Genomic DNA, 9,651 nt, shown 5'->3' on the forward strand with positions numbered 1-9,651 from the left:
TGACACCACTTTGAGTACCAACAAACTTGGCAAACACATTGCCAACCTTATCCTTACCAAGAGAATAGATATCATCAATAATAATTGGGTTGGATAAGTTACCACTAGTGCATGAAGAAGCGACGTGACCTTTCTCACGACATAAGTAGCAACGTCTACTCTTCACTTTCTTCTCACTTGATTTCTCAATTTGAGAAGCATTAACTTGAGTCTTCTTGGGAAGAGGCCTTTCTTCAACTTGATGTTGAGCATGAGATTGAACTTGTGCCCTCTTCCCTTGTTGCTTGACACTAATGGCCTTTTCTTCAATGGGCAAGATCTAACATGATGCCCTTCAACTTTGCACTTGAAGCAAACAATCTTGGCCGAATTCTTGACATGTTCTTGGCCCTTCTTCTTGTTCAACTTGGACTTCTTCTTCTTCTTGTTGGAGTTGAATCCAAGTCCACCTTTGTCATTGGGGGATTTTTGCACACTCAAGATATTGTTGAGTGTGGCCTTCCCTTCATGACACTTTTCCAAGTCTTTCTTCAAAGAAGTGACTTGGGCCTTGAGCTCTTTGATTTCCTCTACATGGTTAGTCTCAACACAAGTACTAGAGGAAGTATAAGCTTCATCGTTAGAGCAACAAGGCAAGGAAAGCAATTCATCACAAGATGTACCAACATTCTGAGTAGATGAATTACAAGGACTAGCACATGGCAACATACTATTTTGACTAGAAGTAGTGCTAGTATCCACATGAGGCTCACTAGATGTTACCTTAGCAATCATGGCCTCATGAGCTATCTTTAGCACACTATGGGATACTAGAAGATCATCATCAGAGCTTGAGAGCTTTTCATGACTTTCTTCCAATTTCCCATAATTGCAAGATAGCACCTCAAGTTGAGCCCGTAGCTCAACATTCTCCTTCAAAATGGATGCTTCATAAGTAATAGAATTAGTAGCACAAGCATCATCATTAACAACAAGAGGAGAAGGCAACTTGGCAAGCTCTTTTAAATAAGAAGCTTCAAGTTGGGCATGAGACTCGGTGAGTTTGATGAGCTCACCCTTGATGACCCTTGAGCCATTTTCGAGGTGCTCAAAATCCTCAAGGAGTCTAGCATGAGAAACTTCAAGCTTAGCATTTTTAGTTTTGAAATCGTTGGCCACCTCAAGAGCTCTATCATGAGATTCCCTCAATCTAGATAATTCTAGAGCAAAAGTCTCCTCGAGAGATTCGGAGGTGGTTTGTTCATGTTCAAGAGCTTGAGATAGCTCTGCGATCTCATTTGCGTAATCACGCCCATGAGCTTCCATTTTCTCAATGGTGACCTCATGCTCCTCGAGATGAGATTCCAACTCCTCAATATATTTCTTGCCCTCAATGGAAATGGACATAATTTCCATGAAGTTGGAACGAGCAATTTTATTTTTATGAAGAGCTTTAAAAATCATCTCCCCCTTAGTTTTTAAGGAGGCAACATTATCATTCTCTTCATCACTATCCTCAACATCATTAGCATCAACATCATCATCAAGATACATATTGGGGTACAAAGTAGGAGATACCTTTGACGCCTTAGCCGTAAGGCAAAAGGCAATAGATGATGATGTAGGATCCCTCGAGGCACCATTAAACACCACATCTTGTTCCATGGAGTGTTCGGTTTCCTCTACATTGTTAGCACAACAATTCGAGGAAATAGATGCATTTTTATCATGGCAACAAGACATAGCAAGCATATCATCATGAGATTCAGTCAAGCAATTTCTAAATGATATGCAAGGACTATCAACACAAGCATGTGAAACATTTGGAGTGCTCAAAGTGTTAAAGACCAAAGAAGGAGCGTTGCAATAATATAGTGATGAAGGATCATCCACAATAAGCATACTATCACCATTGCAATGACCAACACTACTCACCATATCATTACCTTGTGGCAAACCACATGTAGGTGAAGTAGAAGAAGTTGAGAAGACTATACGACCGGAGGTGGAGGGGGAACAATCATCCCCACAAATATTGGACACACCATATTTATCTTGAAGCTTTGTCCACAACTCATGAGCATCCCGGAACGGCATGAGTTGAAAAATAACTACATTGCTCAAAGCATCAAAAAGCACATTAGAAGCTTGAGCATTGAGATAAGAGTTTTTCTCATCCTCTAAAGATAATCTTTGGAGATCCTTTGGAGGAGAAAGACCCATATCTACAATTCGCTCTAAATTTGGGTCCATGACCCTAAAGAGATTAAGCATGTGAATTACCCAAACATCAAAATTTGTGCCATCGAAACTAAGAGTGTCAGAGAATCCTAATCCCCTAGTCGACATTTTTACTCTCTAGGCGGTTAAGCCTACCAAAGAGAGACGTGGCTCTGATACCAATTGAAAGAACGAGGATGTCGCCTCGAGGGGGGGGTGAATAGGCGCTTCAAAATAATTACGGTTTAGGCTTGAACAAATGCGGAATAAACCTAGCGGTTAATTTGTCAAGCACAAAACCTACAACAACTAGGCTCACCTATGTGCACCAACAACTTATGCTAAGCAAGATAAGCAACTATGTGATAGCAAGATATATGACAAAGAACAATATGGCTATCACAAAGTAAAGTGCATAAGTAAAGGGGCTCGGGTAAGAGATAACTGAGGCACACGGAGACGACGATGTATCCCGAAGTTCACACCCTTGCGGATGCTAATCTCCGTTTGGAGCTGTGTGGAGGCACAATGCTCCCCAAGAAGCCACTAGGGCCACCGTAATCTCCTCACGCCCTTGCACAATGCAAGATGTCGTGATTCCACTAAGGGACCCTTGAGGGCGGTCACCGAACCCGTACAAATGGTGACCCTTGGGGGCGGTCACCGAACCCGTACACTTTGGCAACCCTTGGGGGCAGTCGCCGGTACCCGTCAAATTGCTCGGGGCGATCTCCACAACCTAATTGGAGACCCCGACGCTTGCCCGGAGCTTTACACCATAATGATTGAGCTCCGAACACCACCAACCGTCTAGGGCACCAAAGCACCCAAGAGGAACAAGCTCTAGGGTGCCCAAACACCCAAGAGTAATAAGCTTCTCAAACTTCACTTCCACGTATCACCGTGGAGAACTCAAACCGATGCACCAAATGCAATGGCAAGGGCACACGGAGTGCCCAAGTCCTTCTCTCCCAAATCCCACCAAAGCAACTAATGCTAGGGAGGAAAATGAGAGGAAGAACGAAAGAAGAACACGAAGAACTCCAAGATCTAGATCCAAGGGGTTCCCCTCACTTAGAGGAGAAAGTGATTGGTGGAAACGTGGATCTAGATCTCCTCTCTCTTTTCCCTCAAGAACTAGCAAGAATCCATGGAGGGATTGAGAGTTAGCAAGCTCAAAGAAGGTCAACAATGGGGGAAGAACACGAGCTCAAAGGATTAGGTTCATTGGGGAAGAAGACCCCCTTTTATAGGACCTCCCGAATCCAACCGTTATGTGCTCAGGTCGTGCACAAGCGGTACTACCGCTTGGAGGAGCGGTACTACCGCTTAGCACGGTCAAAACAGCCCAAACGAGAGAGAAAACACGAGATTTTGGTCCGGGGCGGTACTACCACTTAGGAGCCACGGTAGTACTGCTCTGGAGCGGTAGTACCGCTGCAGCCTTTACCAAAACAGCCACAACTTTTGCAAACGGACTCCGAATTCAACGAAACCAAGTTTGTTGGAAAGCTAACGACATGGGCTAACACAATATTGATAGAAATATCAAGAATAATCAAATGAGAAAAGTCCCATAAGAAAATGGTGAGAACCCTTCATCGGATAAGACCGGTAAAACCTCCAACACCGAAAACATCATAGAAGACGCATGCGAACTCCGTTTTCGATGAACTCAAGCTTGTCATCAAGATGACCATAAGCTCTAAGACTCACAAAGATAACCAAACGAGAACCAAGAAACATGATGCAAGGATGCAATGGTTTGAGCTCTCTACTAATGATACGATCAAGCTACCAACTTGAGAGCCCCCCTTGATAGTATGGCAAACGATCCTATAACTCGGTCTCCCAACTACCACCACAAGACCGGTAAAATAGAAAACCTATCAAGGGAAACCTTTGCCTTGCACATGGTCCACTTGAGCTAGATGAAGACGATCTTGACTCCCTCAAGTTGGACCACCTTTCTTGATTGCGTTGGCTCGATGAAGACTAGATGATTGCTCCCCCATAGTTCACTATGGGTGAGCCACTCTTCGGCACATCTTCACAAGTCCATTGACACCACAATGGATGGCAAGATTCAAGCACTTGATCTCTTCGTGATGCTCCACTTGAACTTGCACACGACAATCTTGATGACGATCACCACTTGATGTCATCCTTCCCATGGGTTGTATGATATCTTCCTCTTGACGCAAGCCCATGGATACGTACCTAACCCCACATACAACTCTCACATAGACCATGGGTTAGTACATAAAGTTTAATGGACAATGCTTACTATACCATGGGATCACTTGATCCCTCTCGGTACATCTTCTATGCTTTGTGAGTTGATCAACTTGATTCACTCTTGACTTAGTCTTGATCAACCTTGAATCTTTGCAACTCTCTTCATTTGGATGATGTCTTGAAGGTAAACATGACATAACCTTCTTCTTCAAGACATGCTTGCAATAAGCTCAACACTCGCATGACCAATCTTTGGATAATTCCTTAATAGCACCTTGGTCAACTCAAAAACTCCTTGAAACCAACACATGGACTTCAAGAAAAGCCTATGGACAAATCCTTCAAATACAACTCAAGACAACCATTAGTCCATAGAGATTGTCATGAATTACCAAAACCAAACATGGGGGCACCGCATGTTCTTTCAAAGGTTTTATTCATGTAAACAGAACAAAAATTATTCTCTGATTTTAAATGAATAACCGTATTGCAATAAACATGATCAAATCATATTCATGCTCAACGCAAACGCCAAATAACATTTGTTTAGGTTTAACACTAATCCCAAAAGTATAGGGAGTGTGCGATGATGATCATATCAATCTTGGAACTACTTCCAACACTCATCGTCATTTCCCCTTCAACTAGTCTCTATTTATTCTGTAACTCCTATTACGAGTTACTAATCTTAGCAACCGAACAAGTATCAAATACTCAGGGGCTACTATAAACACTAGTAAGGCACACATCAATAATATGTATATCAAATTTACCCTTGTTCACTTTGCCATCCTTCTTATCCACCAAATATTCAGGGTATTTCCGCTTCCAGTGACCATTTCCTTTGCAGTAGAAGCACTCAGTTTCAGGTTTTGGTCCAGCTTTGGGCTTCTTCGCGGGAGTGACAACTTGCTTGCCATTCTACTTGAAGTACCCTTTCTTTTCCTTTGACCTTTTCTTGAAACTAGTGGTCTTGTCAATCATCAACACTTGATGCACTTTTCTTGATTTCTACCTTCGTCGATTTCAGCGTCACGAAGAGCCCGGGAATCGTTTTCGTCATCCCTTGCATACTATAGTTCATCACGAAGTTCTAGTAACTTAGTGATGGTGACTAGAGAATTCTATCAATCACTATCTTATCTAGAAGATTAACTCCCACTTGATTCAAGCGATCAAAGTACCCAGACAATCTGAGGACATGCTCACTAGTTGAGCGATTCTCCTCCATCTTTTAGGCGAAGTATTTGTCAGAGGTCTCATACCTCTTGACACGGGCATGAGTCTGAAATACCAATTTCATCTCTTGAAACATCTTATATGTTCCATGACGTTTCAAAAACTTTTTTGTAGTCCCGGTTCTAAGCCATAAAGCATGCTGCACAAAACTATCAAGTAGTCATCATATTGAGCTAGCCAAACGTTCATAACGTCTGCATCTGCTCCTGCAATAGGTCTGTCACCTAGCGGTGCTTCAAGGACATAATTCTTCTGTATAGCAATGAGGATAAACCTCAGATCACGGACCAAGTCCGCATCATTGCTACTAACATTTTTCAACTTAGTTTTCTCTAGGAACACATATAAAAACATAGGAAAGCAAAAACATAGGGAAGGAACAACGTGAGTTATTGATCTACAACATAATTTGCAAAATACTACCAGGACTAAGTTCATGATAAATTAAAGTTCAATTAATCATATTACTTAAGCACTCCCACTTAGACAGTCATCTCTCTAGTTATCTAAGTGATCACGTGATCCAAATCAACTAAACCATGTCCGATCATCACGTGAGATGGAGTAGTTTCAATGGTGAACATCACTATGTTGATCATATCTACTATATGATTCACGTTCGACCTTTCGGTCTCCGTGTTTCGAGGCCATATATGTTATATGCTAGGCTCGTCAAGTTTAATCCTGAGTATTCTGCGTGCGCAATTGTTTTGCACCCGTTGTATTTGAACGTAGAGCCTATCACACCTGATCATCACGTGGTGTCTCAGCACGAAGAACTTTCGCAACGGTGCATACTCAGGGAGAACACTTCTTGATAATTTTTAGTGAGAGATCATCTTAAAATGCTACCGTCAATCAAAGCAAGATAAGATGCATAAAGGATAAACATCACATGCAATCAATATAAGTGATATGATATGGCCATCATCATCTTGTGCTTGTGATCTCCATCTCCGAAGCATCGTCGTGATCACCATCGTCATCGGCGCGACACCTTGATCTCCATCGTAGCATCGTTGTCGTTACGCCATCTATTGCTTCTACGACTATCGATACCGCTTAGTGATAAAGTAAAGCAATTACAGGGCGTTTGCATTTCATACAATAAAGCGACAACCATATGGCTCCTGCCAGTTGCCAATAACTTCGGTTACAAAACATGATCATCTCATACAATAAAGCATCACGTCTTGACCATATCACATCACAACATGCCCTGCAAAAACAAGTTAGACGTCCTCTACTTTGTTGTTGCAAATTTTACGTGGCTGCTACGGGCTGAGTAAGAATCGTTCTTACCTACGCATCAAAACCACAACGATAGTTCGTCAAGTTAGTGCTGTTTTAACCTTCGTAAGGACCGGGCATAGCCACACTCGGTTCAACTAAAGTTGGCGAAACAGACACCCACCAGCCACCTGTGTGCAAAGCACGTCGGTAGAACCAGTCTCGCGTAGGCGTACGCGTAATGTCGGTCCGAGCCGCTTCATCCAACAATACCGCCGAACCAAAGTATGACATGCTGGTAAGCAGTATGACTTGTATTGCCCACAACTCACTTGTGTTCTACTCGTGCATATAACATCTACACATAAAACCTAGGCTCGGATGCCACTGTTGGGGAACGTAGTAATTTCAAAATTTTCCTACGCACACGCAAGATCATGGTGATGTATAGCAACGAGAGGGGATAGTGTTGTCCACGTACCCTCGTAGACCGTAAGCGGAAGCGTTATGACAACGCGGTCGATGTAGTCGTACGTCTTCATGACCCGACCGATCCAAGCACCGAACGTACGACACCTCTGAGTTCAGCACACGTTCAGCTCGATGACGATCCCCGGACTCCGATCCAGCAGGGTGTCGGGGATGAGTTCCGTCAGCACGACGGTGTGGTGACGATGATGATGTTCTACCGACGCAGGGCTTCGCCTAAGCACCGCAACGATATGACCGAGGTGGAATATGGTGGAGGGGGGCACCGCACACGGCTAAGGAACGATCACGAAGATCAACTTATGTGTCTAGAGGTGCCCCCCTGCCTCCTAGGGGTGTGCCTGGAGGAGTCCTACTCCCACCGGGAGTAGGACTCCCCCCTCTTGCCTTGGTGGAGAAGGAAAGGGGGGAGGGGAAAGAGGAAAGGGGGGCACCCCCCCTTCCTTGTCCTATTTGGACTAGGGGAAGGGGGCGCGCGGCCTGCCCTGGCCGGCCCTCCTCTTCTCCCTCATGGCCCATGTAGTCCCAATAACCCCCGGGGGTGTTCCGGTAACTCCCCGGTACTCCGGAAAAATCCCGGTTTCTCCCGGAACGATTCCGATATCCAAATATAGGCTTCCAATATATCAATCTTTATGTCTCGACCATTTCGAGACTCCTCGTCATGTCCGGGATCACATTCGGGACTCCGAACAACCTTCGGTACATCAAAACATATAAACTCATAATAAAACTATCATAGTAACGTTAAGCGTGCGGACCCTACGGGTTCGAGAACTATGTAGACATGACCTAGAACTATTCTCGGTCAATAACCAATAGCGGAACCTGGATGCTCATATTGGCTCCCACATATTCTACGAAGATCTTTATCGGTCAAACCGCATAACAACATACGTTGTTCCCTTTGTCATCGGCATGTTACTTGCCCGAGATTCGATCGTCGGTATCTAATACCTAGTTCAATCTCGTTACCGGCAAGTCTCTTTACTCGTTACGTAATGCATCATTCCGTAACTAACTCATTAGCTACATTGCTTGCAAGGCTTATAGTGATGTGCATTACCGAGAGGGCCCAGAGATACCTCTCCAACAATCGGAGTGACAAAACCTAATCTCGAAATACGCCAACCCAACATGTACCTTTGGAGACACCTGTAGAGCTCCTTTATAATCACCCAGTTACGTTGTGACGTTTGGTAGCACACAAAGTGTTCCTCCGGTAAACGGGAGTTGCATAATCTCATAGTTATAGGAACATGTATAAGTCATGAAGAAAGCAATAGCAACATACTAAACGATCAAGTGCTAAGCTAACGGAATGGGTCAAGTAAATCACATCATTCTCCTAATGATGTGATCCCGTTAATCAAATGACAACTCTTTTGTCCATGGCTAGGAAACTTAACCATCTTTGATTCACGAGCTAGTCAAGTAGAGGCATACTAGTGACACTATGTTTGTCTATGTATTCAGACTTGTATTTTGTTTCCGGTTAATACAATTATAGCATGAATAATAAACATCTATCATGATATAAGGAAATAAATAATAACTTTATTATTGCCTCTAGGGCATATTTCCTTCACCTAGGTAGATCAGGGCCTCCCTCGTTGCCGCCGCCACTCGGGCGTTGGTTTCCTCCTGCCGTCTGGCGGCGGTGAGGGCGGCGATGGTCGCCGCTTCATCCCTTGCATCTGCCACGTGCCTCCGGCTCTTCCTCTTGGCCGACTACATGGCCCGCTCAGCTGCTTCTTCTTCTTGGGCGGTGCGGCAGCCTTGGGGTGGGGGGCTTGGCTTTGCCGGAGGGGGCGGAGGTGAGGCCGGACGAGGCGAGGCCGCCGGTGGCATCGAAGGCGTCGTCCATGGCGAGCGGTCTGGAGCGCGAGCGGGCAGAAGGTTTTGGGAAATTGGAGAGAAATGTTGGCCGCTTTGCCACCGACTGGCGTGCCGGGGGAGGAGTCGGGCGCGCCGCGCGCGTCCGCCTCATTTCCACGCCAACGCAAATGAGGGTCAAAATTGGGCCGAAAATGGGTCAGCAGACGCACGTCTGTTTGAATCGACATGTTTGATCAATTTTTTTGTCTGCGGTGATCCGGTGATCCAAACAGACACGCGCAGACGAAATGGGTCCGCACATTAGAGTTCGTTGCTCTTATGTGTTGGATGTAAATGCACCGCATTGCATGGGCCGGATACATGCAGTGATTTACCACTCGCCAACCATCGCATTTACGTCAGCTTCTTCTTCTTCTT

The sequence above is a fragment of the Triticum dicoccoides genome, chromosome 1B (genome assembly GCF_002162155.2).
Source record: "Triticum dicoccoides isolate Atlit2015 ecotype Zavitan chromosome 1B, WEW_v2.0, whole genome shotgun sequence".
NCBI classification, from domain to species: domain Eukaryota; kingdom Viridiplantae; phylum Streptophyta; class Magnoliopsida; order Poales; family Poaceae; genus Triticum; species Triticum dicoccoides.